Genomic DNA, 25690 nt, shown 5'->3' on the forward strand with positions numbered 1-25690 from the left:
GAGCCGAAGGCAAATGCTCAACTACTGAGCCACCCAGGCATCCCTGGTTCTTTAGGTTCTTGGCACATTTGTTTACTTACCAATCTTCCCGTAAGGCTACAAATTAAAAAGTGATTTGGTTGTTTCTGCTTGTGATTTCATAATACAAAACGTTTTAACCTGTCATTTTTTCACTACAGAAAACAATTTGTGTTTTTATTTATCTGTACATGTTCTATCTCTCTCTATATATATCATGTTAAGAGAGGCTACCAAACACTGCTAAATAAAATTATGATTTTTTTCTTAATGCCATAATCACCAAGAAGTTTTCTTTTTTAGAAGAGTAGAAAAAGAGTTCCTAAAGGTCTTACAAGTGCAAACATTAAAAATATAGTATTTTACCACAGAAAATCTCTGGTGAGCTAAAAAGAGAAATACAGTAATAAATCAACAGTGAATTGTTAATGCATTTCTTAGAGTTTTAAAATATTTTATGTGTGTCTGTTTGATTGTCCCAGTCACATTTAAAGGAAAAGGATTATGTCTTATGCCTCCTTATGCTCTCCAAACCACCCCAGGTGCTGTTATATTAATTGTTAAATGAGATTTATAGATGTTTACGGATCATAAAGTTGACTCACACTCCAAATACCAGCCACGCACAGAAGGTGCAACTTTCTTTTTTAAATGCAATGAATTACGTGACATTTGATATCTGCTCTGATTTCTTTCCCTTAGTCTCCCTCAGCTGATGCCAAGAATTCCTCTCAAGGGGCTCTAAGTCTTCCATGATGAAGCACTTATCCCCTGGGAAAGGTGACATGTGGATTTATATCCTTTCTGACTTGTAAATGTATTATTTCAGAGCTTTGGGGAGGGCAGCTTGATAAAGTGGTTGAGAGAACTTGGGCTAACTAGAATTTATGTGTGTCGGATTGTGCAATGAGCAGAAAAGAGTGAAGAGGGTGTGTTGAAGTCACTTAATTTTTTTTGTGTGTTAATTCCCTAAGTCTCATTCCCTCTCTCACTCTCTATCCTTCTCCCCACCCCACTGTTGGTTCTCAATCTCACTAGTTTGTGAAATTCGCAAAATGAGCATCACAACGATGCCTGTAATGTACTTGGGTGGCTTGGGTACAAGTGTCCTTTAATTGTTAAATCCACTGCTGGTTTGATTTTCACAAACTGAATGGAAGGCCACTTACTAATACACAATCTTAAATTTGCTTACTTAGCTTATTATTAAATAATAATTTTGGAATTTCACCAATTTTTATCAAATACCAAAGCTACTTTTGTGGCAGACACAAGAACCTAGGTCAGGGCTGAAAACTGCGTCCTTCTATCTATCAGTAGAAATTGTTTGATGCTTTCTTCTCTCTTTCTTCCAAGGGCCTCTGATATGATCTTAAAGTATTTCACTATAACTTACTATTTCACATTTAACCATCTAACTATGAATCTTGTGTGTGTGTGTGTGTGTGTGTGTGTGTGTGTGTGTTGCACATTCCCGTATATACAAATCACTGGTAATCTTATAATAGCAAAGCACAAACATCTTTTACTTACAAATATCATTCTTTTTCAAGAATTCATAAGGAAACACTGGAGTCACTCTCAATTGTGCATTTATTGCCAGTTTGATGCAGAGTTGAGCAATATAATGAGTTGGACTAATGAGCTTCCCTGTGGTTAAAATGCTCAGTAACTACATTTCAGGAGGAAGAATGTCAGTTGCTTTCTCCTGACCATCTAAAGGAGTTCAGAATCCTTTTATATTTCCAAATGAAAGTTAAAACCCAATCTGAGACTGGAGGGAATTGCCTCCCACCTGTCCTGGTTCTGGCCCAGAAACAGCCTCCTCCATTGTCACCAAGAGCTTAATGAACAGAAAGGTCCTTTGAAAAGTGCTGGCATTTACTATTCCTCTCCCTCTGTGATGCCAAATGAGGGCATCAGAGTGTTTTGTTCTTTTGGGCCACTTTTCTTCCATGGAACGTGTGTTGCTCCTTTCCCATTTATCACCACGTGCATTTTGTAAAACACATAAGATGAATATTGCTCTTCTCAACATCTAGGGTATCATAAGCACAGAGTTTAAGTGACTTGTCAGAACCACAGCCACTTAGTTGTCAAGTCTGCACTGAAAAAAAACAAAAGCAAAAGAACATGATTTCCTTTTCTGTGCCTATAAATTAAACTGTATAACCTAATAATCGAAGCATCAGTTTATCTTAAAATTGGTTAACACAGGCTAGTAAGACTTGGCAGAGAACTTCTTACTCTTCACAATTTCCATGTTGAGTTGAAACTAACAGTAATAAAGGCACAGAATCGTGAATTGTTTTGTAGCTCAATTATTGGCTAGTGTCAATCCTATTTACAAATCTAGTGGAGTTTTGTGAATTCTGGCCCGTAAAGGGAATTGTGTGGCGATGTCCTCTTTACATTTTCTCATGACACACTACTCTACCCTCCATCATTGCACATCACTCATATCCCCGTGCTGGACAATGTAAACTGCCATTCATTCTTGAAGACCTCACCTGAAATTCATGAGTCTGCACACACAAGTTCACATGGATCACAGATGTTACTAAGCGAGTTTGTGAATAATAAGTAGAACAACCCAACGCTAGGCTACATGAAAGAATGAACAAAGTTGTCCTTGTCTCCCTCCCCAGACCCTATCTCAATGTCTCACATGTACTGCACATTCAAATAGATTGTGTTGAATTAATGGATTTCCATATAAGAGGAGGTCATTTTTACCCTGTGATGCTTTTTGGTTCCCCTTTCAATCTCAAAACTTGTAGAATTCAGTTTTCCTGTGACTACTGGAGGATTTGGGAGTGCAGATGAATATTGAATTGGGGTTGTCAGCCTTAAGAGAAAAGAAAGGCAAGGAAATTGCTCCTTGATGTCTGTATACAAAAGGTCAGCAAATATTCCCTTCTGTCTACTCTTCCAGCATCGAAAATATCAGCTCTTAGGTGGCTTTTGTTTAGTTTTGTTCTGTATGTGTTCACTTGCCTGCCTGAACATAGACCCAAAGATATTGGACAAGACCAATTATATGGTCAAGTAGTGTAAGGAAAATTTTTTCAAGATTTGATAACTTGTTGTCTGTAAAATCTAACAGTGCTGCCATCAGAATGATATTCTTTTAGAAAAATATAATCTTTAATGCCAATCTTGCTAACTTTCCCATCTTCATAATGTCTATTTTAAGTATTGTTTTAGGATATTATCAACACAGTAAAAGTGTTTTTTTCCATTTATCCCTGGGAAAGAAAAATTAAAAATGGGAGAATTACCCAGTATTTTGAAAGAAATCGCATATATATAGCGTAGATATTTACATATAACCTATATTAAAAACTGGACTATTTTCTCATTTGTTTTCATTTTACATTTGATCATAGTTAAAGTCATCATTTTGGCTTCTTTTTTTTTTTATACGAAGACGGACTCAATGAGAATTCCAGAGGTTGCAAACTGTTAAACAGATGTATTGATTTTCAGGGTTTCGCTCCACGGGAACTAGACTAAATCTCAATGCCAAGAAAAAGCAATTTAAAAAGTAAAAGGGGAAATTCTTGAGCTTTCTAGAAACTTTAAGAAAATACTAAATAATCCTTGAGTGCTCAAACCCAAGAAAAAGGTTTGGCGATTCCCCTCATCTCTACATAGTAATCGTGTCTACCTGTTATGGATGTTGTGAAGATTAGGCGGGATAGTGAGTTTCAAGTACTTAGACAAAGGCCTGACACATGCTAAGTACTTAATAAATGGTAGCTATTTGTTTTATTATAAATCAGGAAGCTTTGTTCTTTTCCTTTTCTCACTTATAATTTAAAAATTAATATTGTTTGTTTATATACAATAAAAGATCCCAGTTAAAAAGTGTATAGCAGGATGAAATTTTGACAGCTCTATACCTCCATGTAACCACCAGCACAATAAAAGTATAGAACATTTTCATCACTCAAAAAATTCATTTTGCTCCTTTTCAGCCTCAGGGAACCACTGATCTGCTTTAAGAACTATTGTTTAGTTTTGCCTATTCTAGAACTCCATTCAAATGCAATCATACAGTATAGTTTTTAGTTTTTTTCAGTGTGTATTGAGTCTGTTCTCTGTATTTTATGTATTAATTTCTTCCTTTTGAATGCTGAACAAGTCTTCATTGTTTTACTATATCATAGCTCCTTATCCATTTACTCACCGATGGGTGTATGGATTTTTTTTTCTTTTTTTTGACTCCTGTAACTGAAGCTATTACGGACACTCTCGCACAAGTCCTTTTGTGAAAATAAGCTTTCATTCCCCTTTGGTAAGTAATTAGAAGTAGAATTTGTGTCATATGGTAAGTGTAGGTTTAACTTTGTAAGAAATTTCCAGTTTTCGTAAGTGACTGTAAAATTTTACATCCCCACCCACAATGCATGAGAGTTTCAGTTGCTCTGTATCTTTGAAAATACTTACTGTTCCCAGTCTTTTTAATTTCAGACATTCTTATGGTTGTATAGTAATATGCGTTGTGGTTTATTGAACTTACTGTAGCACTTTCTTATTATTGAGCATCTTTTTGTGTGCTTAGTGGTCATATTGAAACCTTCTGTATGAAATGTCTGTTCAAATCTTCTGCCCATATTTAGTGGGTTGATTATTTTTTATTACTGAGTTGTAAGAATTTATTGTCTACGCTGGATACTAGTTCTTTTTCACATGTATGCACATTTTCTACCAATTTGTACTGGGCATTTTCATTTTCTTTTGGGTCTCTTTCAAAGTGGAAAACTTAAATTTTGATAAATCCAAAATTATTTTTCCTATCTGGTCCATACTTTTGGCAACTCCTAGCTAACAAACAACAACAACAAAACAAATAACATCACAGAGGTTGCAGATGGTTTTTCCCCAATGCTCCTTCAAGAATAACACATTTTTAGCACTTATGCTTGATTTCTATGTCTATTCTTACATCTATCACAATCTGTTCATTATTATAGCTTTATTAAAGTCTTCAAACATGGTTTTCATTTTGAAAATTGTTTTGGCTATTTCAGATTTTTTGTTTTCCTGTATAAACTCTGCAATCAACATGACAACCTTGACAAAAAGCAAAGTGAAACCAAAACACCTTTGAGGACAGTCACATGCAGATCAGTATCTTATATACAAAAAATAACTTAAAATGGATTAAAAATTTGAACATAAAACCTAAAACCATAAAACTCCCAAGAAGAAAACATAGGCGATAAGCCCCCTTGACATCAGTTTTGACAATTATTTTTTGGATCCTACACCAAAAGAAAAGACAGAAAAATAAAAACAAGTGGGACCTTATCAAACTAGAAAATATCTGTGCTACAAAGGAAACCATCAACAAAATGAAAAGGCAACCTACTGAATGAGAGGAAATATTTTGCAAGTCATACATGTATAAAACAGGTCAATACCCAAAATATATAAGGAACTCATACAATTCAATAGCAAGAAAAAACCCAAACAATCTGATTTAAAAATGGGCAGAGTATCTAAATAGACATTTTTCCAAAAACATGTACAGATAGCCAACAGGTATACGAAAATATGCCCAATGTCACTAAGTATCAGGGAGATACGATCAAAACCACAATGATGTATCACCTCACACCTGTTAGAATGACTATTATAAAAAAAAACCATAAGAACTAGCAGGTATTGGTGAGGGTGTGGAGAAAAAGGAATGCAAAATAGTATAGCCAGTACAGAGCTTCCTCAAGTAAATAAAAATAAGAATAGAGCTACCATACAGCCTAGCAATTCCACTTTTGGGTATTTATCTGAAGAAAACAAAAACACTTAAAAACATATCTGCACCACCACGTTCACTGCAGCATTATTTACAAAAGTCAAGATCTGAAAACAACCTAAGTGTCGATCAATGGATGAATGGATAAAGAAAATATGAGAGACATATGTACATCATTTTATGCAGTCATAAAAAAGAATACAATCTTGCCATTTGTGATAGCATGGATGGACCTCAAGGGTCACTATGTTAAATGAAATAAGTAGCTAGAGAAAGACAAATACCAGGTGATCTGACTTACATGTAGAATCTTAAAACAGACAAAAATGCAAACTCATAGATACAGAGAACAGAATGGTGTTTACCAGAGGCGTAAGGTGGTGGGTGGGCAAAATGGATGAAAGGGGTGCAAACTTCTAGTTATAAAATAAATAAGACACAGGGATGTAATATATAACATAGTATCTACAGTTAATAATACTGTACTGAACATATGAATGATGCTAATAGAGTAAATCTTAGAAGTTCTCATTGCAAGAAAAAAAAATGTATAACTACACATGTTAATGGGTGTTCACTAGACTTATTGTGGTGAACAGTTTGAAACATACACAATATTGAACCATTATGTCATGCAACTGAAACTAAGATTATATTTTACTTCTACTTAATAAAGATAAATTAATTGAAAACCCCTACAAGCAGTACCTGGGTGGCTCAGTGGTTGAGCATCTTTCTTCAGCTCAGGTCATGATCTGGGGGTCCTGGGATCAAGTTCCGCATCAGGGTCCCCGCAGGGAGCCTGCTTCTCCCTCTACCTATGTGTCTACCTCTCTTTCTGTCTCTCTCATGAATAAATAATAAAATATTTTAAATAAGTAAATAAACCCTCCACAAAAACCTATGGGGATTTTGACACTATGTTAACTCTTGAACCAACCTGAGGATAGTAAGTACTTTAAAAATGTGTTTTGTAATGTATGTTGTACAGCGAAATCTGAAAATCCTTAATTTGCCATTGTGATGCCGACATTTATAATTTCACAATTTAAATATCACCTCTCAGGAGTTACCAGGCAAATGTCAGGGCCAGTTTATCCAAATATGTTACTTGCATAGATGGATAAGTTATATGGATTACATATACTAAATATGAACTAAAATATCATATACTAAATTTAAGAAAATAATCCTGAGCACTACTTAGTAATGTGGGATATGGAGATGACAGCTTAGAGGACTTTTAATAAAATTTTAAAATTAAAAAAATGCGTTGTAATTTATAACACAGGATAGCTCACCATTTATCTTCTTCAATTTCTAAGAGCAGATTTTCATATATTTTATTACACAGGGCTTGCACATATTTTGCTAAGTTAATCCCTATGTGTTTCATGTGGTTAATGTTATTTTAAATGACATTTTAAAGTTTCATTTTCTCTTCTTGCCTGCCAATATAGAAATACAATTGACTTATGCGTATTGGCATTGTACTTTGCAACCTTGCCAAATTAACAATTTTTGTCATCTTAATGATTTTTTGGGAATTTTATCCAAAGACAATATCACCTGCAAATAAATTTATTATATTTTTTTCCTTTTCAATCTCTATGACCTTCTGTCCTTTTTGGTTTATCACACTGGTAAAGACGCCCCAGTTTCTGACTAGAAACTGAGTGCAAACTTCCTTGCCTTTTTTCTAATTTTAGGAGAAAAGCATTCAGTCTTTCTCTATTAAGTATGATTTTAACTATAGATTTTTTTTAATCACTGTTTCTTGGTAGTTTTATCATGAATACATGTTGAATTTTGTTAAATGGTTTCCCACCATCAACTTAGGTGATTATATGGTTTTTCTCCATTATTATAATTAATATAATTAATGTGTGAAGAATGATTTGGGTAGGATCCAAATGGAAATGGGTACAATGACTGGAGACTTTTATTTCAGGTGAGAAACAATTTTTGCATGTTTTAGGAGCAATCTTAGGCAAATCTGCCGGTTAGATATGCCAGCACTTCCTGAGTCAGAACTTAAGGGACAAAGAATTGTTAATAAAGACGTCCAGGTTCTAGAATATTCTAGGATGACTTCCAGAGTGTGAATGGAGAGTCACTTACGGAGATGAGCAAGACCTAAAGTAGATTCAGTTTGTGCGTGTGTGTGTATGTGTGTGTGGTTTTTCTTGGATTTGATAAATCTTAGATTCTTAGGAGGGTCGAAGAGGAAGAGTCAGCTTGGAAGTTGGATAGATGACTTGAGCTAGAGAAGAGGTCTGAACTTGATACTTGCATTTGAGAAATTTAGGGTACAGCTCATATTTGAAAGCAATATCTTTCTATGACTTTCAGAGCTTCAGCACTTCCTTGTCACTCCTTGATATTTTTTCTTTTCTCAAATTCCATTTTCCTTCCTTAAATATCTATTACTTAAGCTTTAAGACTTAGCCAAATATTTTCTCTCCAGGAAATCCTTTCCTAAACCCTCCAAGTTTTAGTGTATAGCTGACATACAAAGCCAAAGAAAGAGCTTGAGGTGAGAATGCAGAGAATGAAAAAGACATAGTTTGGGACCAAGCCTTGAAAGACTAACTGTAAGAGTCAGATTTCACAAAAGCCAGAAGTAACGGTCTCAAAAAGCCATTGTGTGATCCACTGTATCAAATACTTTTGAAAAAAATTTAAAAATGAATGGAATTTAAAACTTTTCAAAAATGTTTAAATTAGCTCTCTTAAGCTGTGCCTTTGCAGAATAGTGCAAGAACCTTTGGCATTGAATAGTTCATATCCAGGGCCTATAACAGAAGGAAGTTTTTTTTTTCCTTATGCCTTGCTCAAGTATCCCAAAGAGCACTATTTTTTGGACTGTGACAATGACATACCCATGTAAGCTTAACAATATTACAAGAAAATAGGAAAGAGAAACTTAAAATTGCTACATAAAACTTTGTGAAGGTAAAGCCCATCTGCTTACTAATTAAAAAATACTTTGTGAGTGAAATTCAAAATTGAGTGAAATTCAAAATTGAGTGAAATTCAAAATTGAGGATTTATATAACTCTTTCTCTCTAGGAAGGTATTAAATGTGACAGAAAAAATAACTGCACAAAAAAAGTTTAAGGTAATCTTAGGGAAGTGCAATGATTTAAGTAAAAGAGATTTATTATATTTATGATTTATTTTATTGTGGGGACCTGAAATCTTATTTTTCTTCTCTGATAAATACATTTTTAACTAGTCATCAAGGTCCAAAGAACAGTTAATACAAATAAACATACACCATACTGTAGCAGAGAGTTTTATATTATAAATGAATGTTTGGGTTCTCTGCCTTCTGCTCTCTGTTCAAAATACTCAGACTCTCTGGAGCCATAATTTTAAATCCCCATGAGTTGACTCAGCTTTTTATCTTTTCAAAGATAGATACATAGTACTAGCAATTTTAGTGTCTGGTATTTGTGGAAGCTTATTCTATAAATGTTTAATTTACTTAAGGATGAATTGACAGTCATTTTTTTTTTACTAGAATTTGCACTGGTCTCAATGTTTCTGTTTTAAAAATAAAAGGCATCAGCACCTTGTAAGCTTTGTCCTAAATGTTCTTTTTCAATATCTGATATGTCATATGTGGCATAGTTAGGAGATCAATGCTTTAGAATTATTTTTTTCTGAAAAACGAAAAGCACACACTAAATGTTTTTTTTAAATCTTTCTATGTTTGTGTTATTAAGTTCGTGGCATCTATTTATAATCAACTAGCCTCTTAGGTTCTGGTAAGATAAGTTTGAATTGCTTAGGTGGTAATATTTGACAAATACTGGGAAATTTGGTTGAAATATAGTAGTCTGAAGAAACCCTTTAGCATTGATGATATAACTGGTATTTTCCAGAGGCCTCATTAGCTTATTGATAAATTTAGAATTTAAAAAATAATATCTAACATTTATTGTTGGCTATTTATTTGGTATTTTTCTTGTTTACTTAATTTGCTTGCTTTTTTTCATTGTCAGGCTTCCATAAATTGGTTTGATAGAAAATTAGCTCTCCTTTGCTTCTAAGTGGATGTTTCTTGAATGAAGAGTTTCAGAGCAAATGGTGACCTATCAAGTTCCACATATTCTCTTGATTCTTACAAAGGAAATGTTTACAAATAACAATGCAATCACTTTTTGAAGTTAATGTGACTCCTGAAGAATCCAGGTTCTGTTGTACTTTCCACTCAAAATCTCTAATTGACAATTATCTGGCTATTCCCACCATATACAAAGCACTGTCAGGCTCAGGGCTGGGAGCTAGCCAAAAGAATATCATTCATCTCCCCTTCCTACTACTTGATACCTGTGGTTTCTCTTGTTTCTATCATGCTGAGGTCTATCATGCTTTAAATCTAAATTTTTATTTTTATTGTTTTTAGGTCTTTCCCTAAAATTCAACGTCTCTGGCTTCATATCTTTTTTTATTTTTTGACATAAGTTTATCATTTTTATCATTATTTTTTTATTTTTATTTTTTTTAATTTATTTTTTATTGGTGTTCAATTTACTAACATACAGAATAACACCCAGTGCCCGTCACCCATTCACTCCCACCCCCCGCCCTCCTCCCCTTCTACCACCCCTAGTTCGTTTCCCAGAGTTAGCAGTCTTTACGTTCTGTCTCTATATGTTCTCATTCATTTGGGGAATATAAATCATTATTTTTTTAAATCTAAGTCATAACATCTCACATGCTAGGCTCCAAGATTTGACAGCCACAGCGTGCCTCTACTGGAAAGAAAGAGGGCACCTGTGGTTCTTACAGACTTGCTTGTTATGTGCTGCTCCTGAAAACAATCCATTGACTGTGAAATGAGATGTCCAAATACACAGTGCGCTCAAGTATATATTAGAGATTTGATCATTTTGCTAACTTTTCACAATATAATAGCTATTATAGTAATCTGAATTTTCCTAATCAATTGTAGGACATCGTTATAAGGAAACTTACCTTAATAGCAATACCTCAGATTGCATTGGACCTCATCTTCATTTCATAACATCTCAATTCCTCCCAAGTCTTCTGGATTTATCTAAAAATTTCTAAAGCTATCTCAGAAAATGGTCGTTTATTTCAAAGCTTCCTTGATGATGTCATCATCCATATAGCCACCTGAAAGTGATATTTTGCCTTGGTTTCTGCTTTAGTTATTAGAAGAAAATTAATTCTTGCTTAAAGTGCTCTAGTTCGGGCTCCCCAGAGCTGCAATATTTATGGAACTATAACTCTGGACAAAGTATGAAAACTACTCTTCTCCAAAGAAGATAAGCACACATGATGAGCTGAACTTTAACAGAAATTTCCCTTTGAGAGATTTTGAAGCCATGGTGCAGAGAAACAGAGTCCAAGCAAAAAGGAGCAGGTTTAGAGGATAGATGAAACAGACATTAGAGTTTGGGATTTCCTATAACAATTTAGACTTGGGGACATGATTTGAAAGGAAGTCAATCACCCCCCCCAAAAAAGAACCCCAAAATCTGTGTAAGATCTCCTTAAAATCTTAGCTGAATGCTAAAGATGAACAAGTATAGCTTAAGATTCTGGGAGACTTAAAAAAGAATAGAGATTATAGAGATAGCAGAGAACTGGAAAGACACTGGAAGCATTGCCAACCCAGAGTACAGTATCTTCATGACCACCCACATACTCAGTTGAGACCCAAAACAGGCACACACAGCAGTAAGGACTAAACAATTGCTTAGGACTAAGATAAATTGAAAAAAATCTTTCTGACAAAGCCTAAAAATAAACTTCAACATGATTAAAATGATTTAAGGGTAATTTGACTGTTCTATCGAAATGAAGCATCCTTTAGAGAAAAGTTACATGATGCAGGTATCTTAAATTTGAATAATTTAATTCACACAGCAAAAAAACCTATATACTAGGTATACAAAAGAGCAAGAAAAAGTGACTGATAACTAAGAAAGACGAAAAATAGAACTAGATCCAGAGATGAGTTAGACATTAGAATTAGGCAACAAGAAATTCAAAATGCTGATTAATATATTTTTAAAAAGTTAAGGAGATAATAGAAACAATGTATAAAAAGTAGAATATTTCTGGGCCCCTGGATGGCTCAGTTGGTTCAGCATCCGAATCTTGATTTGGCTAGGGTCATGATCTCAGGGTTCTGAGATCAAGCTCTGCTTTGGGCTTAATGCTGGCTGTGGAATCTGCTGAAAATTCTCCTTCTTCCTCTCTCTTTGCCCCTCCTCCCATGCTTGCATATGTATATGCTCTCTCAGAAAGAGAGAAAGAAAGAAAGAAAGAAAGAAAGAAAGAAAGAAAGAAAGAAGAAGAAAGAAAAAGAAGAAAGAAAGAAAGAAAGAAAGAAAGAAGAAAGAAAGAAAGAAAGAAAGAAGAAAGAAAGAAAGAAAGAAAGAAAGAAAGAAAGAAAAAAGAAAGAAAAAAGAATATTTCAACAGATAAGCACACTCTTCAGGAAAAACAATGCAGGGTCTACAATTCAAAAATATATTACAAAATGAAGAACTCATTGTATGAATATAAATTTGAGAATTTAATAGAAAATATCCAAACTGCAACAAAGAAGAAAATAAAACTTTCATAGAATCAAGTACAGAAATACATGGGACCCACTTTAAAAAATGTAAATATCAAAAAAAAATAAAATAAAATAGAATAAAATCAATGTAAATATCATTAATTTTCCACAGAAAGGAGATAATGGGGGAGAGAAATATTGAAAAAAAAACCACATAAATGCATAGTTAATACTGAAATATATAAAGCAACAATTAACATACATAAAGGAAGAAATTGACAGTAATACAACAGTATGGGGCTTTAACACCCCACTTCTACCAATGGACAGACAGATGATCAAGACAGAAAATCAAGAAAACAGTAGCTTTGAAAGACATATTAGACCAGATGGACCAAACAGTTATACGTAAATATATAACATCCCATTCAAAAAAAACCCGAATACACGTTCTTTGCAAGTGCACATGGAACATTCTCCAGGACAGATTACATGTTACGTCACAAAAGAAGATACAATATATTAAAAAAGATTGAAATCTTACCATGCATCTTTCCTGATTACAATTGTATGAAACTAGAAAAAATAAAACTGCAAGAAAAAATGTGGAAAGATTACAAATGTATGAGGTAGATAACATGTTACTAAACAATGAATGGGTCAACCAAGAGATCAAAGAGTAAGTTCAAATAGAAAAAAATACACGGAGACCAATGAAAATGAAAATATAATAGTGCCAAATCCTTGAGAAGCAACAAAACCTGTTCTTACAGGGAGGTTGATAACAAAACTGGCCTACCTCAAGAAAGAGGGAAAATCTCAAATAAACCACCTAGCATTACACCGAAAGGAGCTGAAGATAAAACAAAGCTCAACTTCAGCAGAAACAAGAAAATAATAAAGATTAGAGCAGACATAAATGTAATCAAAACAGTATAGTACTGTCAGGAAAAATAGACACACCGATCAATGGAATAAGATAGAGAAGCCAGAGTTAAACCTGTGCTTCTCTGGTCACTTAATCTATGACAAAGGAAGCTGGAATATACAATAGGAAAAAAAAATCTTTTCAACAAATGCTCCTGGGAAAACTGGACAGGCATATGCAAAACAATGAAACTGGACCACTTTCTTTAACCGTACAGAAAAATAAACTCAAAATGGATTAAAGACCTAAATATGAGACCTGAAATCATAAAACTAGAAGAAAACATAGGTAGTAATTTATTTGACTTTGATCACAGAAACATTTTTCTAGATATGTCTCCTCAAGCAAGGTAAAAAAAAGCAAAATTAAATCATTGAGACTACATCAAAATTGAAAACTTTTGCACAACAAAGAAAACCATCAATAAACTGCAAGGCAACTGAATGTGAGAAGATATTTGCGAAATAAACATCTGATAAGGGATTAATATCTAAAATTATTTTAAAGACTTCTACAAGCTAATACTTAAAAAGACAAATAACTTACTTAAAAATGGGCACAGGACCTGAATAGAAATTTTTCCAAATGACATACAAATGGCCAATAAGCATTTGGGAAGATGGTCAACATCAGCAATTATCAGGGACATGTAAAACAAAACCACTATGAGATGTCATCTTATACTGGTCAGAATTTTAAAAATTTTAAATTTTTTTACCAATAACAAGTATTGGTAAAAATGTGGGGAAATCAGAACCCTTGTACACTGTTGAAAATACAAATTAGGGCAGCCCTGCTGGCCCAGCAGTTCAGAGCCACCTTCAGCCCAGGGCGTAATCTTCGAGACCTTGAATCGAGTCCCACGTCGGGCTCCCTGCATGGAGCCTGCTTCTCCCTCTGCCTGTGTCTCAGCATCTCTCTCTCTCTCTCTCTTTTTCTCTCTCGTGAATAAATAAATAAAATCTTTAAAAAAAAAAAGAAAATACAAATTGGTGCAGCCACAGTGGAAAACTGTGTATGGAAGTTCCTTAAAATATTAAAAATAGAATTATCATATTACCCAAGTAACTCCCAAGAATTATCATATTACCCAAGTAACTTCTGGGTATTCACTCAAAGAAAATGAAAACACTAATTCAAAAAGATACATGCATCCCTATAGTTATTGAAGCACTATTTCCAATAGTCAAGATATGGAAGTAACCCAAGTGTCCATTAATAGATGAATGGAATAAAGAGGATATGCCCCCCTACATACACACACTGGAATATTTTTCAACCATAAAAAAGAGATCTTGACGCTTGCAGCAACTTGGATGGGCCTAGAAGGTATAATTACAAGTGAAATGAGAGTTGAACACCTAACCATTTCATTCATGTTTATAATGTAAGAAACAAAAGAACAAAGAAAGAGGGGAAAAAGAGACAAACAAAAATCCACTCTTACATACAGAGAACAACCTATGATTGCCAGAGTGGAGGTGAGTGGGGTGATGGGTGAAACAGATAAGAGGATTAAGAGTACCCTTACGGTGACGAGCCCTGAGTAATGCACAGAAGCGTTGAATCATCGTACTGTACACTTGAAATTACGATAACACTATGTCAATTATACTTCAGTAAAGAAAAAAAATGAGTTTAAAAAATGTGAAGACAACAATCTATAAATTCAACTAGATCAGTGACTTTGAGCTGGATAAACACAAAGAAAACCATTACTAAGCATTTTACAAACCCTTTGCTCCAAAAAAATATAAAATCTTAAAAGTAAGCAGAGACAAAAAAAAAAAAAAAACATAGATATGAGGAGAACAACAGAATCAAAATAATGGAAAAATATCTTTAGAGTTATGGGGTGGGAATGGTGGTAACTGCCAATTCAGAATTCAATAATCAGCAAAAAAAAACAAAAAACAAAAAACAAAAAACAAAACAAAAAAACAACAAAAAAAAACCAAACCCACAACAAACCCTCCAAGATAAAAATGTATTATCTACTGGGACATAATTAAGCACCACCCAAATTTTGCAGTTTCAAACAACACATTTTTATCTTGTAATTACAGTGCATCAGAAATTTGGGCACAGGTTAACTGGGTCTTCTGATGAATGGATAAAGAAGAGTCACTGGTGATTCTCATAGACTGTGTGACTTTTTTATTTTTTATTTTATTTTTATTTTTTGCTGTGTTCTTTTAAAGCTCAGCTAGAAAAGGAGGTGCTTTTAAAATTAACTCACATGATTTAGGGTAACGTTTTTGAGCTGAGGGCCTCAGTTAAGCACTGGCTGATAGCTGGAGGTTGTGCTACCTGGGCTTTTCTAACACAGCAGTTGGCTTCACCAAAGCGAGGGAGAGAAGGAATGTGCTAGCATGACAGTAGTCAGGATCTTTGCCATCTAACTACGCAAGTGATAATCCATCACGCCTTCTGTACTCTATTGGTTAGAAGCAAAGACCAGAACCTGCCTACATTCAAGAGGATGGGATTGCACAAAGGTGGAAACCAGGAGAGGGTCATTAGGGCCATCTAAAAAGCCTGTCAGATAGACAGACATAATGAAGCCTTTGCCAAAAAAAAAAAAAAAAGAGAGAGAGAGAGAGAGAAAGAGAATTATTTAAATTGAATGAAATTAAAACATTAGACACACCTCAGGAATAAACATGTATATTATCTGTAACTTATTGTCAATAATAAAAAGGGATCTAAATAAAAATGACAGAAGTATTTCAAAATATGAGGGAAGAAATAGAGTGAGACCAGCACAGTATCTTTTGAGAAGAGAGTAACTGCTTTTTCCTGAGGACCTATGTCAAGTATTATTTTAGACACTTCACATGAATTATTTATAGTCACAAAATACAGTTAGCAGTGGATGTAAATATGAAGACATAAGATCTCTATAAGAATTCTAGATTAAATTGAATATGAAGTATGAGTATAAAATTAGATTAATATTATCTGAAATGGAGTATCTTATAGTAACACTGTACACTTTTTAACTTCTTAATAAAAACAGGTAAAATTCAATTGGCGGATCCCTTTTCCTTCCCTGGGTAAGTGCATAGGCATAGCAGCAGCAGCTGCTGCGTCGCTGTCTTCATTCGAAGGAAGCTCGATATAAGAAAACAGAAAAAGACAAAGCCGAAGGCCACTCTTCGCTTCCTCCCTTCTCCTCCTCCTCCTTCCTGCCTCCTCCTCCTTCCTCCCTGCTCCTCTTTCCTGCCTCCTCCTCCTCCTTCTTCCCTCCTCCTCCTTCCTCCTCCTCCTTCGTTCTTCTTTCCTCTTCTTCTTCGTGCATAGGCACAGCTTCTGAAGCTGCAATAATCATTTGTGATTTATTTTAACAAGCATGAGGACAAATGCAAACTTTTAAGACTGATGACGTGAAAACAAAAACCAGCCAGATGTAGCCCTAGTCTAACCACATCAGCACTGAAATACCTTTCCCCAGACTACACTACTCCTTATAATAATACTGGATGTTCTTGGTTTTTATTATATGTCAGTGACAGTGCCAAAATGGATCTTGATAATAGCAGATAAATAGCATTTTTTTCACATGTTGATTAGGCCTTCAGTTTTCTTGTTCTAGAAAAACATCTTTAGGCATATATTGGGGATTTATCATGATATGCATCACAAATATCTTCCTTAAACACAAGACTCATTAATTAACTTTTGTAAAAAAATGTTATTTATATATAAGTTTGTCATTTTGAATATGATAAAATTGACAGTCTTGAACTCTCTGATTAGAAGTTTTCCTACTTCTGATTGTTTTCCTTAATCCCACATCATGTAGATATTCTTTTATAAGCCCTTCATGGTCTTTTAAAATTATGGACTTCATAAGTAGGTTTATGTAATGTATAATATGTATTTTGTATGCACATATTTTTATATGATGTATAATAAAATATAAATGGAGGGATCCCTGGGTGGCTCAGTGGTTGAGCATCTGCCTTTGGCCCAGGACGTGATCCTGGAGACCCGAGATCAAGTCCCATGTTGGGCTTCCTGCATGGAGCCTGCTTCTCCCTCTGCCCGTGTCCCTGCTTCTCTGTCTTTCTCTCTCTCTCTGTGTCTCTTATAAATAAATAAATAATGTTTAAAAAATATATATATATAAATGGAAATTTTCTGTGTGTGGCAATGATCAGGATTCTGGTTTTTTTTTTTTTTTTTTTTTAAGTGTGGACATCAAAACATCCTGAATATTATATTGGATATGTTCAGACCTCATACTGTCTAAGATACTGATTAAATTGTATTCAATACCCTTCATTCAGTTTACTGTTTATTGTTTCTCTGTTGATAGTATAGCCGTTTCACAGATTTCAAGTTCTATTATTAAGTACATAAATACTCAGAATTTTCTTGATGAAATGACTCATTGCTCATTAGAAAATGGCCTTAATTAATCCTTGGAATTTTGTGGCTTTGAATTCTACTTTATCTGATATTAATACAGTCACTATTTTTGCCTGGTATATGTTAATTTTTCATTTTACTTTTAATCTTTTTGTGTCTTTGTATTTAAGATGTAATTGCTGATATACAAAATGTTGGAGTTTGGAGGAAATAGTCAAGGAAGAATTTCTGAGATGTCTTTGGTGCAGGTGGGCAGAAAAAGCTACACTTGGGTGGTGACCAATGACTGATTATCTACCTTCAAGTTGAGAAGAGGCTAAGGACAGCACAAGGTATTTTGGAAACAAAATTTCCAGGATGCTGAGGGGGTGAGCTCTTGTTGTGAAAAGGTCATTTATTACTGTTTAGTAAAAACTCAGTCATGAGATCCTTCAGATATTTATCAGTGGGCCAGATACCTGGAGGATGATTGCTAATATAGATCTTAAGGGGTAGGGATAAAGGAAGTTGCCAAAGGGATTCTTAGGTTAAGACTCGCAGAGCCTTTTGGTCTTAGCAAAGTATTGGCATGGAGGCAGATAAATTCCTGGAGGAATGTCCCTCTGCCTATGTTGGACTTATCAATGGGCCATAAGTAGTAAGGAAATTTCATTTTTTTTTGCCTTTGTTTTCCACATGAATTGCTATTAAGTATATAAAATCTGCCTTTTTTTTTTACAACAACCCCTGCCTTTTAAGTGGGATGTTTATTTTTTTAAGATTTTATTTATTTTTCCATGAGAGACACAGAAAGAGAGGCAGAGACATAGGCAGAAGGAAAGCAGGCTCCCTGCAGGGAGCCTGATGCAGGACTCGATCCCAGGACCCTGGAAACATGACCTGAGCTGAAGGCAGAGGCTCAACCACTGAGCCACCCAGGCACCCCATAATTGGGATGTTTAATCTATCTGCATTTAGACTACTTTTATGGTTAGCTTTAAGTCCGTCATCTTCTTTCTTGCTCTCTATTTGTAGCATCTGTTCTTTGTTCTCTTCTATCATTTTTCTGCTCTTTTGCAATAAGTGAAGAAGATTTTATGCTTCACTTTTTCTCCATTTTTGGCTTATTGTGACTTGATGTTTAGTTATTCTAGTAGTTACTTTACTGTCTACAATATACATCTTTATATTATGACAATTTACCTTCAAGTCCTATTACACCACTTCATATATAAGAATCTTAAAATAGCATGCACCAGAAATGGTGAAATTATGGACCCCTGAAAATTTACTCTTGTATAAAAGCAACAAGAACACAAGACAAAAAAAAAATGGTGAAAAACTAACATCAAAAATCTGGAAGTTAACCAGAGGCTTGAAACAAGTTGACGACTACTTATCAAGAAAAAAAGCTGAAATTTGGTATTAACAGTGGGATTTGTGGCAATTCGGCTTCCCCTTCTTCCCTTCAACCTCTGTGCAGCTACTCAATAGATTTGAATATAAACACCCTTTCATTCATGATGGAAATCACCAGTCTAGGAACCTTCGTAGGGCAAAATAGGCTCGGAGCTCTCTTCAAACAAACATTTCCAGAGAACAGTGTTTATCTGAACTACCTGACAGTTCCCTAAGAAAACCTCACAGAGATCATCTTTATTTGACCTGACCTGGAACTTATTCAGTGAAAACAACCTTTTCCCTAAGGGAGGAAGGGTGTCAAAAACCCTTGAAGCCTAACTGAAGCCGTGATAAGAACTGGGGCAAACAAGAAGCTGACCAAACAAACAAACCAAAAGCCTTAATGGAAAACCTGGGCAATAAAAAGAAATCATTCAAAGGATGTTCTCTCACTATAATGGAACAAAATAATTCAAGAACCAAAAGACAATGGGAAAGTCACAAATTGGTAGAAAATAGACTTTACATTCCTAAATAACCAATGGGCCAATGAAGAAATCAGTGTACAAATTAGAAAGTACAATGAGATGAGAAAAATAAAAACACATTATAGAACAATAAACAAACCTATAGAAAAAACCATGCTTAGAGGTGAATTTATAGATGTCAATACCTATATTTGGTAGGTAGACCTCAAATCACTAACCTAATCTTTAAGAAACCAGAAAAAGAAAAAAAAAAAAAAAAAAGAACCAAAGCAAGCAGAAGGAAATCATAGAAATTGGAGCAAAAAGAAATGAAATACAGATTAGAAAACCAATAGAGAAAATGTATGAAACTTTTCAAATTAGTTCTTTGAAAAAAATTGGTAAGAAATACAAAAATGGGGATCCCTGGGTGGCGCAGCGGTTTGGCGCCTGCCTTTGGCCCAGGGCGCGGTCCTGGAGACCCGGGATCGAATCCCACGTCGGGCTCCCGGTGAATGGAGCCTGCTTCTCCCTCTGCCTGTGTCTCTGCCTCTCTCTCTCTCTCTCTCTCTCTCTGTGACTATCATAAATAAATAAAATAAAAAAAAAGAAATACAAAAATGAAGTGTCTCAATTTACACAATTAGGAAAGAGGGGACATTATTTACCACTTACAGAGACAAAAAAAATGATTATAAGGGAAAGCTATGAACAATTTTATGTCAACACATTAGATAATATGGATGAAGTGGACAAAACTCCTAGAAAGATGCAAACTACCAAACTGACTCAAGAAGACCTACATCTAAACAGATCTGTAACAAGCAGAGTGGAAATTACTAATAAAGTACTTCCCACACACACAAAAAAGAAAACAAACAAACAAACAAACAAACAAAAAAAAAACCAAGCTCATATGGCTTAACTGGTGGATTTATAAAATGTTTAAAGAATTTAACACCAGCCCTTTACAAATTTTTCAAAAAATAGAGGAGATGCTTCTGCATCCATTCTGTGAGGCCAGAATAACCCTGATATCAAAACCAGGAAAAACTCAGGGGCACCTGGGTGGTTCAGTTGATTAAACAGCTGACTTAGGCTCAGGTCATATTCTCAGGGTCCTGGGATCAAGCCCTGCGCCAAGGTCCCACCCACCCACCCACCCCACTCAGCATGGAGTCTGCTTGTCCATCTCCCTCTGCCCCTCTCCCTTCTCCTGCTTGCTCTCTCAAATAAATAAATCTTTAAAAAGCAAATCTAGCAAAATCAACACAAGAAAATAAAACTATTGGGACCCCTGGGTAGCTCAGCAGTTGAGTTTCTGCCTTCAGCTCAGGGCAGGATCCTGGGATCGAGGACTGAGTCCCACATCAGGCTCCTAGCAGGAAGCCCACTTCTCCCACTGCCTGCCTGCCTGCCTGTCTCTCTCTCTTTCTCTCAATCTCTCTCTGTCTCTCATGAATAAATAAATAAAATCTTAAAAAAAAAAAAAGAAAACTATAGACCAAATACCTCATGATTACGGTCACAAATATTGACTACAAAATGCTAGCAAAATGAATCAGGCAACCTAAAAAGGATCTTAGACCACAGCCAAGTGTGACTTATTGCAGAAATACAAGGCTGGCTCAACATACGAAAACCACCATATGATTACATCAATAGCCACAGAAAAAGCACTTGACAAAATCTAATACCAATTTTAAGTGGTGTCATTTTCCTCTGTCTGAAGGCCTTCAACAGTTCTTGGATTGAAGGTCTATGGGTCATAAATTTTTTCAGTTTTATTATGCTCAAAAATATATTCAACCTACAATTTTAAAATATAATTTTGTTACTTAAGAATTCTAGATTGATGGTTTTCCTCCCAATACTTTAAGGATGTTTCTACAATGTTCACTTGTGTGGACTGTGTCTTTGAAATATCTGTTGCAATTCCTCTATTTGTTCCCCTGTGTATAATGCATTTTTAAATTTCTGGCTTATTTTTTTCACTTCTTTTTTTATTGCAACTGTTCAATTAATTCAAGAGTTATAATGTGCACTATTATAATTCCTACATTTTCTTTTGAATGGGATTCAGTAAGATTATTGGATCAGTCAGCTTATAATTTTTATCAAATATGAAAATATTTTGCCATGATTTCATCACATGTATCTTTTTTTCTGTCCTTTTCTTTCTTTTCTCTAGTTTGAACACTCCAATTACTGCTGTATTTGTCTGCTTCACATTACTCCAGATTTACTCATGTTCTTTATCATAAAATGAAGATAATATTTAGCTCATAAGAAAACAGCATAGTAAACCCCCCATAAATAATAGCTGCTCTTAAATAAAATAATGAAGAAAATACCCATATAAATATTAAAAGTCAAACATAATTTCAGGGATTCTATACTAGGTTTTCTCAACATATAATCAGGAGCTACATTCTTTCTCAGCTAGGTTTTCTCAACATATAATCAGGAGCTACAAAAAAAAGGTCTTTGTTTAGTGAGGAAAGTATTTTTTTTTTTTGTTTTCTCTTTCTTTTTTTACTTGGTACCTCTGATTACTAAACTGTCTAGATTTTAATATTTACAAGCTTTCAAATGTCCACAAGAAAATGTTCAATCCTCAAAAATCTCTAATCTCATAATTAATAATATATACAATATATTGAAGAGAACATTTAAAGCAATTTTCAATTTACTTAACTAGTCACAGAATTAATTATAAAGCATTTTTTAAGTTCTTTGACATAATTTTGTATGACTCTCAATTTTATTTAAATAGCAATTGTCTTCTTAGCACAACACAAATAGTGCACTGGGTAAAAGTCTTCTATATAGTCCCATTAATAGAATAAATTGATATTTTTGAAAGGCCATATTCCAGATGGAGGTTTTCAATTTGCATCAAAGGAAAGTTCCACATATTTTTGGAATTTTGTGTTTAAAAATAAAGTAGAACTTAGAATATATTGTTCAATATTCTACTAAGATTCTAGCCTTGCCACTACAGATTAAAATAAAGTTCTCCACCATGTATTAAGAAAATATAAAAGATAAGGAAAGAGTAATTGAAGAAAAGGAGATTTTCCTCAAAATGAAACATATGATTGGTCTTTACCGCCAATCTGCTCTGTTCTCTGAGACAAAACAAACCATGCATAAAAATAACAGTAATTTTCAAAAAACAAAAACAAAAACAAAAACCAGTAATTTTCAGCACACCTAAATGACAATGAAGAGAATTTAGAATTAAGCTGCACTTAGAAAAAGAAGAAAAAAAATCAACACATGCTTATCATGAAAAATGCATTCTATCCCATTTAACAAAATGAATACTATAGGCTTTATAAGGAAAAATATTCATTGATATCATCTTTCTATACACATTCAGGCAATTTTTCCTCCTCTAGAGCATTTGGTAAATAAAAAGAATTCCTTTAACCTTGAGAGCAATCTGGAAACTACAAAAAAGATACAGTTATAAAGCCATGAGAGTCGGCACTGCCTGTACCTGCTCAGAATTATGGCAATGGCTGATGTTCAGCAGAGCTATTCTGACCCATATCCTTCAGGAAGATCTCAGTAGCCTTAGCTAGGATATTCCATTTGGTTTCTTCGTGTATCAGAACGTATTCACTATGTTACTACTCATCAGTAGTAGCTGCTCATTTGAAAAGAGTATTCTTTCAGGAGCTTTTCCCAAAACTTGAGTAACGCCTTACTTACTTACATCATAGTCAAGCCTTTATTCAAGACCTCACGAAATCCATGGATACAGACCTCCTATGCTGACATCACAGCCCACTGAAGAAAGCAAGCAGAGGTCCAAAGACTGTGTGTGACTATATTACAAAGCACTATAATTTGACTTATACCAAACTGTTTTTACTTCTTTCTCCATAAATTTAATTCTCACTCAAAAACCTTTTCATGAAATAAAATTCTATCATATTATGTACTTAATAATATTGGACCATGATACGCCTTAACCCTTCTGAACCGTTGGTTGGGTGGAAATGAATACAGAAAGCAAACGAAACAAGTATACTTCTGATTTTGGGATTTGAGTGACACTAAAACTACTATTTTTCTACTGAGTATTTAAGAGAAATCATTCAATAAAAAGGCTATTCATAACTATTGGCTCTGTGGAGAGTCAGTGTTCATCATTTCAATAGATGAAGTTACTTTTTTTACTTCGATTTCTTCATAACTATTGGCTCTGTGGAGAGTCAGTGTTCATCATTTCAATAGATGAAGTTACTTTTTTTACTTCGATTTCTTTTTGAAGATCTTGCAAGATGGTTTTAGTTAAGGTCACTTGGAATTTGAAAATAGCCTAGATTTAACTCATATCATATAAAAATAAATTGTTACTTTTCATTTCCTTTATCTTTTATTTCCATGTTGACCCTTGTATTACTACTTTTAATGATTTATTTATTTCATTCACTATCCCAGTGTAGTTCTTGGAAACTCTTTTTCATGCTAGCAAGCCAGGGCATCACAGAACTTAACAGTTCCATTCCTTTTTTTATTCCATTTCTTAAAACCTTTGCTATAAGTTCTATACTCCCTAGAGCCTATAGCTTTTATCATCATAGTATGGGTCCCAGAGCCAGGCAAATGTTACATGTTTCACTTACCTACTCAGAGGTACGTGCAGAATCGGAGGTAAAACAGTGAACCAACAGACAGTCGTAGTAATACTCACAATTACACCAAAAGTTGTTCCTCACAATATTAAAAACAATCAGATTCCAAGAGTAGAATCTGCTTTTACATCTGGCCAAATAGAATATTATTACCACTAAAATTATTGCTTACATCTGTTTCTTCTCTAAATATATTGTGCTGCTATACAGACACCACTTTACTTGCAATAAGTGAACATAATCATTTTATATATTTCTCTCTTTTTTAAAATTCTCCTGCAATTGAGATATATTGGGTTAGATTCAAATCATATTGCTCTCAAAGCATTTTAGAGTTATATTTTGATACTTCAGCTGAAACAAAAGAAAGCCCTTTCTGGTTTTATTTTAAATCAGTTGACAGATAAACAGCAGGACAAATTCTGCCACAATTAGGGATGAACACATTGTAGAATGAGCTACAACAAGCCATCTGTAGGTAATAAACATTACCTAGCCTCTAGAATAATCAGCCCTTCAATTATCTGCAGAAACTTGGACCTGGGTATCTTTTCTTCAACAATATGCCTGTTATTTGTCACCAAATCATTCTCGAAGTATTCCTTTTATAACAAAATACGAATGTGAAAAACAGACATTAGACAAACAGAATGTCATTTCCTTTTGCAAAAATATTTCTGTGCTGAGAGTCCTTCTGAAAAATACTCTGTGCCCAAAAAAGAATCTTTTGCTACAAGATTCTGAAAAGAAACAGAGATGACATCCTGCTGTAAATCTTAAAGGCATTATTTCCTTAGTTTCAGAAGAAAGCCTTTAGATGGTAGAGTCATCAGTATTGCTATTTCCTTAATGATGACTTTGCCATCATTTTGAAATAATTATTTTGATAGACAAGTACTCCTTCTCATCTGCACCCCACCCTTAATTTATATTCCAAGAATTGGCAACCCTAAAGGCCTGGCAATCTCATTCTGGCTTCATATTCCTGGTATTTTCAATTCCTGGTACAATTTCAAAACGGAAATTGTAACATATGGTATGCTTTGTCACACTCTTAGGTGATTTCATCTGATCTTCATATTACTTCCAATGGTCTCCTGCCATTAGCTTGTGATATTGAATACTGTGGTAGGCATGGCAATGAACTCAACACTGGGAAATGAGCAAAACTAACCCTGAATGGCTTGTTACTTACCCCAGGGAAATATACACTAAGGTCATTGCTTTGAGTATCCTCCTTCAAGGTTGAGAAACAATTAGTTCGTGAGCCCATAGAATGTGATAATAGCAGCAAATGCTGAAGGTAAATATGTAACATTTAATTAAAAAGAAAAAGAGATTCATATATTTAGGTTTCGCATTTCTGCCAAAAATTTATATTTTCTGTAGAAGTGTAAAATTATATAAAGTTAGGGTGAAAATTCACTTCTTGCTTTCTCATTTACGCAAAAATTAAGAATATTATCAATAGGGTTGAGATTTACATTTTCAGTTAGGCATTAGATATATTTTGGACTTCCTTTTTATCCTACAAACTGTAGAATAAGTAGAGTAAAACCACAACTC

At 34.4% G+C, this 25690-nt stretch overlaps 1 long non-coding RNA gene across 1 annotated transcript; it reads right to left on the reverse strand.

Annotated features, from left to right (window-relative positions):
- Nucleotides 1-1593: 1593 nt before the first annotated feature.
- LOC111093211 lies at nucleotides 1594-23189 on the reverse strand. The gene is made up of 2 exons (XR_005381205.1): nucleotides 22981-23189; nucleotides 1594-2125 (listed from the first exon to the last, which is right to left on the reverse strand). It is a non-coding gene; the product is annotated as an uncharacterized LOC111093211 (long non-coding RNA).
- Between the last annotated feature and the right edge of the window lie 2501 nt (nucleotides 23190-25690).

Source organism: Canis lupus, chromosome 29 (assembly GCF_011100685.1).
Source record: "Canis lupus familiaris isolate Mischka breed German Shepherd chromosome 29, alternate assembly UU_Cfam_GSD_1.0, whole genome shotgun sequence".
NCBI lineage: Eukaryota > Metazoa > Chordata > Mammalia > Carnivora > Canidae > Canis > Canis lupus.